Raw genomic sequence first — 7276 nt, 5'->3', positions numbered from 1 at the left:
TATGAGAAACAATTGGAAAATGATTGAAATGATATAAGGTTTTGTTGTTTGAAAACCTTAATCATTTGTTTAATCGGAGACTGAAAACAGTTTTGAATATTGACAAAAGTCAACTTAATTAAGGTAAAGATGAAATCTATACCTAATTAAGACCTGAAAAATGAAGATTTGGCTCTGATCAAAGTGTGTTGCTGAGTTGTTGCAACGATCCAGATAGCTTCAGTGATCCTCCTGGAAGGTGTTGAGATGCTTAACTTGGACTGAAAGTGCCCAGAACCTCTTGCTTGACCCCAACTGCAACAGCTCCAAGTGAGAGGTGAAGATGATGATCCCCCACGTACAGAAGTGTTTCAGAGGTTTGGATCACCTCTAAATGACTCCCCTAAGGTGTTTGAATACTTAATTCCAAAGGAGGAGCTCTAGTTTGAAGAATCCGAGTCTTCTTGCCAAAGAACCTTTGAAAACCTTAAGTATGAAGAAAGAAGAGAGAAAGCAAGAATTCTATTGCTTTGGTGTGTTTTCTGAATGAGAAAGACCCCTCTATTTATAGGCAAATGGTTCAGAGCAAATGAACATAGCAAGCTTGCTTAGTGAAGTGAGTTTGGTTTCTTAGCCATGAAGAAAATCTGAAAATATCCCAAATGCAATGATGCATTTTCGGGCTAGCTTCCCCAACCATTGATCTTGTATGATCTTAGGGAACATTTCTGATGCAGAGGAGAGTTCTAATTGGCTTAGAGCAAGATTCCTTGATGATTCACCATTTGCCATAAATTCAAAAATGCAATCATTACATAATCACATGTTTTGGTTTTGGAATATTCTCTTCAAATATTTGTGTAATGATGCAAATGATCTTCTCTTATCCTTGTAATGTTTCTGAGTTTGAGAGGTATCAATTAGTGTAAACACTTGCACAAAATCGCCAATTTCAAACTTATGCATGACCTATAGTTTCACTTCAAATGCCTAACTTTGATCAATCATATCTCTTAGCTCAAAATGAATTTGGAGAAGGTTGAGCACAACTTGGAAAGCCCTTAATATGTACTTTGATTCATTAGTTTGGTGTTTGCCCAAATTCTTTAGGGAAATTAGTGAAAAAGTCCCATAAAGTTTGAAGAAAACTAGGGTTTTCTTGCATTTTTTGTGAAGGCAGCCACTTTGAAGCTCCATAACTCTTCAATGGTTGATTTTTAGCCAAAACGTTATATGTGTCAAAGTTGTTTATTGGATCAAAATCTACAACTTTCATGTTAGAAGTTTTTCTCAGTTTGTAGGTGAAATTTTGAGAAAATCCCTTCCAAAGTTTGGCAAAAATCACTTGAAAACACTTAGAAAATTTTCTAAGTATGAAAAGTCAAACTTTTGACTTTTGATTCTTGATTGATTTTCTTGATTTTCCTTGATCAAATGACTTCAAATATCATATATTGATGATTTAAAACTTCAAAAGTCATGGTTGACCAATATTTCCAAAAAGTCAAAGGTGATCCTGTGCAGTTGACTTTTTCAGATGAAGTGAATTCTTGGACTTTTGTGATGAATCAAAATCTCCTCTTCAAATGAGTGATGTGAATGGATTATATTGAGGTAATATGATCTCTTGAGTCATGCTTTGAGTTTTAGATCCATGTCTTGATTAAAAGTCAACTATCTTGGTGAATTAGGTCAAAAACCCTAATTGTCGACCAGATGAAATTGATGACTGTGGATCTTGGCTTGGAGTGTAATGCCCAATGGATATTGTCATATGAGCTATTTGAAGATGATTTATGCCTTTGAGTGATCCCCTGGAGTTTTCTAGGGTTTCCCAAATGTGATCCCTGATTTTAGTCCTTGATGGGGCTCAAAACCCTAGACTGGGTATCAGATGAACAAGTGACTGCTCTGAGTATCTATTTTGTCTTTGATGAAAAGTCTAAAAGATATGGCATCTCAGGGGGTCAAAAATTAGGGTATGACAGATGCCCCTATTTAAGTTTCTTTCATCTGGAGGGAGAGAGATTAATATCTCGATTGCTTCAGAGTGAAAGAGACTTAAATACCAAAGAATGCCCGAATTTTTGGGCGTTCCTGAGATGTTGCAATGATGAAAATCTTTGTATGACTTGATCCCGTTGTCGCACTTGGCGGGGGATAGGGAGACAAACTCCTGTAGAAACATGTAATGTGGATTCGGGTGAATGGTTGGCAAAATAACATGCACAAACCATCTTCTTTAACTAAGCGTCGATACTTAGAAAAAGGTAAACAACCTCCCTTCGTTTCGGATGTCCGTATCTCGAAACTGGTCTCAGTTGTGATCTTGGACAATATCTCAGATAAAGAGAAAATTCTCCAAGGATTGTTTCCTCATCAAACTTCTCATCAGCACTTGGAGACAAGACGCCATTTGATGGTAATAAAGAAACTTCAAAGGTTTGTTTCCTCATCAAACTTCTCATCAGCACTTGGAGATGAGACGCCATTTGATGGTAATAAAGAAACTTCAAAGGTTTGTTTCCTCATCAAACTTCTCATCAGCACTTGGAGATGAGACGCCATTTGATGGTAATAAAGAAACTTCAAAGGTTTGTTTCCTCATCAAACTTCTCATCAGCACTTGGAGATGAGACGCCATTTGATGGTAATAAAGAAACTTCAAAGGTTTGTTTCCTCATCAAACTTCTCATCAGCACTTGGAGATGAGACGCCATTTGATGGTAATAAAGAAACTTCAAAGGTTTGTTTCCTCATCAAACATCTCATCACCACTTGGAGATGAGACGCCATTTGATGGTAATAAAGAAACTTCAAAGGTTTGTTTCCTCATCAAACATCTCATCAGCACTTGGAGATGAGACGCCATTTGATGGTAATAAAGAAACTTCACCATCTTTCCTTTTGACTTGACGTCTTTGAAAGAATGTCATATGTCCTCATGATCTTTTGAGGGGCTAATGACTTTGCTTGAAAGCGGACGAACTGTTTTCGGGGTGAAAACCACCATTCGTCGACTTATGCCGGGGAATCAACAAACTGTTTTCCTAAGAGGAAAACCGCCATTTGTCGACTCATGCCGGGGTATCAACAAACTGTTTTCCTAAGAGGAAAATCGCCATTTGTCGACTCATGCCGGGGAATCAACAAACTGTTTTCCTAAGAGGAAAACCGCCATTTGTCGACTCTGAAGGGGATGAAACATCCCAGAAACAGACAAACTGATTAAAGAAACTGCCATTTGTCGATTTCTTGAGTATTTAACAGACAAACTGTCTTTCCTTGGGGAAAGACTCCCATTTGCCAATTGCTAGGGGAACAAATTGTCTTCTACTGGGAGAGACTGGCATTTGTTGACCCTGTCGTGAAAGAAAGTGAGCAAACTGTCTTCTGCTGAAAGAGACTGCCATTTGCGGACTTTGTTGAGGAAAATTTTTTTTAAGCGAAACGAACTGTCTTCATGAAGAAGGCTGCCATTCGTTATTTACTCCGAAAAAAATGAGTGAACTGTCTTCTGCTGAAAGAGACTGCCATTCACTGACTTCGCTGGGGATCATTTGTCGATCTGCTGGGGTGGAAACGAGTCGTTTTCCAAGGTAGAAAACTGTCGTTTATTGACTCGTGCTGAGGAATCTGAACTATCTTCTTTGAAGAAGATTATCATTTACTGACTCCGTTGAGGATTTGTTGAAGCATCCTCCTGGGAGAAAATTTGTCGCTTGTCAACTTGGCCGGAGAATCAGAGTTATTTTCCTGATGAAAACTGTCATCCATTGACCTTGCCGGGTATATGCAACGACTTTGTGAGGAACGGCAAATGCGAAAAAAACTATCTTATCTGAAGAGAGATGTCGAGTGTCGCTCTGCGGGAGAATCTCAGCTGAGGAACTCCAAAAGTGAACAAACTATCTCTTTAAAGGAGACTGCCATTTGTTGACCTGCTCGGGGAGATCCTTGTGTATGAAATGTCGTCTTGAAGACGAAAGTTCCTCCGCGACTTGCAGGGGAAACTCGAGTACATGCCTTAATGACTTGGGCATTCACATGATCAAAGCCCGACTAGACTATGCAATTATGATGTAATGTATGAAAATCATGATAATTATAAAATGTAAAGAGAATGTGAATAGAATTATCGCGGATGTGAAATCCTATGATACGACTTGAATTTTGTGACGATCAGAAGATGTCTTCTTCTTGAGAGATGCACTCCATTGGGGATATCTGGTTATCAGTTGCCCGCTGTTTTGAAGTGAGTGACATGATTTAAAGTGAAGATCCGTCATCCGGAGATATTCGCAAAGCGACCTCATGGGGAAATCTAGGTTCCCGGAGTCTCGACCGTTCTCGGAGCAACTGTTTGTATTCTTCCTATTGTTTGTAAACCTTAGAAAGAAATTTCACCTTTATTTTTGTAAGTAAATTCATTTTATTTTATGTAAACATTTTGTTTCAAGAAAATGACTGTTTAAACTTAAAATGCATTTCAAGAAACTGAATAAGACTAGATTTGGAAAGAAAAGGCACAAGGCTCAAATTATTATTTATGGAATGGTAATCAGCCAAATGCTTGATTCCATGGAGTATTTACAAAGTTGGAAATTGGTAATTTTCGGGAAAAGGGCTACGATGAAATGTGACGACCGTTATATTTCCCTTCCACTCTGAATTGCGCTGCATGCGTGCTTCGTAGAAGATGATCTACTGATGATGAATACTCCGCTATGGATTTCGAATGATCAAGTTTGTCCTGAACAGAGTTACTTGCCATTTATCCCTAACTTTTGCGTAAACTACCCCTTTTGGGTTTTAAGTCTACCGGGATTGATTATATATATATTTTTTATGTCTCTAACTTTTGCCTGAACTGCCCTTTCGGGTTTTCGATTCACCGAGACGCTCTTTTTTGCCTAAGCCGCTCTTTGCGAGTTTTCAACTTAGCGAGCTGTTTTTTTTGTTTATTTAGGCGAAGTATTTCTTGACTGCGTCGACGTTCACAGAACGGGTGAATTCTTCTCCATCCATAGTCGTGAGTATTAAGGCTCCTCCTGAGAAAGCTCTCTTGACCACGTATGGGCCGTCATAATTGGGAGTCCATTTCCCTCTCGAATCTGTAAGAAAAGATTGAATATTTTTGAGTACAAGGTCGCCTTCTTTGATTGTGCGAGGTCAAACCTTTTTGTCGAAAGCTTTCTTCATTCTTTGTTGATATAGTTGTCCGTGGCATAAAGCTGTCATGCGCTTTTCTTCGATTAAAATCAATTCATCGAATTTGCTTTGACACCACTCGACTTCTGTTAATTTTGCCTCCATCAAGACTCTCATTGATGGGATCTCAACCTCTATAGATAGGACTGCCTCCATGCCATATACAAGGGAGAAAGGAGTTGCTCCAGTCGAAGTACGTACAGATGTACGGTAACCATGAAGAGCAAACGGGAGCATTTCATGCCGATCTTTGTAAGTGATGACCATCTTCTGAATGATTTTCTTGATATTCTTGTTAGCTGCTTCTACAGCTCCATTCATCTTTGGTCTGTAAGGAGATGAGTTGTGATGCTCAATCTTGAATTCTTCACAAATCTCCTTCATCATTTTATTATTCAAATTTGACCCATTGTTAGTGATTATCCTGCTAGGAATGCCGTAGCGACAGATGATGTGATTCTTGATAAACCTGACGACAACTTGTCTTATAACGTTTGCATATGAAGCTTCTTCAATCCACTTGGTGAAATAGTCTATGGCTACCAAGATGAAGCGATGTCCGTTGGATGCTTTCGGCTCAATCATTCCAATCATGTTGATTCCCCACATGGAGAAAGGCCAAGGGGAAGAGAGTATGTTAAGAAGAGATGGCGGTACATGAATTCTATCGGCGTAGATCTGGCATTTGTGGCACCTCTTTGCATACTGGTAGCAATCTGACTCCATCGTCAGCCAATAATATCCTGCTCTCAGTATTTTCCTTGTCATGGTGTTTCCATTGGTTTGAGTACCAAAGGAACCTTCATGTATTTCTCTCATGAGTGCTTCTGCTTCTTTCTTGTCAACGCATCTGAGCAGAACCATGTCGAAATTTCTCTTGTACAGAACATCTTCATTCAGGAAGAATCTACCAGCTAACTTTCTCAAAGTTTTTCTATCTTTCTTTGATGCCCCAAAAGGGTACTCTTGTCTTTGAAGAAAATTTTTGATGTCGTGATACCATGGTTTGTCGTCGATGATTGCTTCTATAGTGAAAACATGAGCAGGCCTATCCAGGCGCATGACATCGATCTGAGGAATGTCATTCCAATGATTAATCCTAATCATGGAAGAGAGTGTGGCTAATGCATCAGCCAAGTTATTTTCTTCACGAGGAATGTGATGAAAATCTACCCTGTCGAAGAATGGAAACAATCTTCTCGCGTAGTCTTTGCAAGGGATTAGCCCTGGTTGGCGTGTTTCTCATTCTCCTTTGATTTGATTGATGACCAAAGCAGAATCTCCGTATACATCCAAGTGTTTGATTCTTAGATCCACGGCTTCTTCGAGACCCATGATGCAAGCTTCATACTCGGCCTCATTGTTTGTGCATTTGAAAGTTAATCTGGCGGTAAATGGAATATGGGTACCCTATGGTGTAACAATGATCGCCCCAACTCCTCGTCCATAAGCATTGACAGCTCCGTCAAAGATCAAGCCCCACTGGGATCCTTTCTCAGGTCCTTCGTCTGGTAGTGGCTCGTCATAGTCTTTCATCTTGAGGTACATGACGTCCTCGTCCGGATAATCAAAAATGGTTGATTCATGACCATTGAGTGGGTGGTGAGCCAGGTGCTCAGCTAGGATGCTTCCTTTCACGGCTTTTTGTGCGTGATATTCAATGTCATATTCTGATAACAACATGTGCCAACGGGCAATTCTCCCGGTTAAAGTAGGCTTTTCAAAGATGTAATTGATTGGATCCATATGAGAGATCAAACAAGTAGTATGTCGAATCATGTACTGGCGGAGACGCTTGGCAGCCCAGGCCAAAGCACAACAGGTCTTCTCGAGCATGGAGTAGCGGGATTCATAGTCAGTGAATTTCTTGCTCAGGTAGTAGATGGCATGCTCTTTTCTCTTTGTCTCGTCTTGCTGTCCAAGGACACAACCCATGGAATCTTCTAAGACGGTTAAGTACATTATCAAAGGTCTTCCTTCCACTGGAGGAGACAAGATGGGTGGTTCGAGCAGATATTCCTTAATGCTGTCGAACGCTTTCTGACAATCGTCTGTCCAGACACAACTCTGATTTTTCCGTAGAAGT

Source organism: Vicia villosa, unplaced genomic scaffold (genome assembly GCF_029867415.1).
Source record: "Vicia villosa cultivar HV-30 ecotype Madison, WI unplaced genomic scaffold, Vvil1.0 ctg.005279F_1_1, whole genome shotgun sequence".
Taxonomy (NCBI): Eukaryota; Viridiplantae; Streptophyta; class Magnoliopsida; order Fabales; family Fabaceae; genus Vicia; species Vicia villosa.
This window is presented reverse-complemented; position numbering follows the sequence as displayed.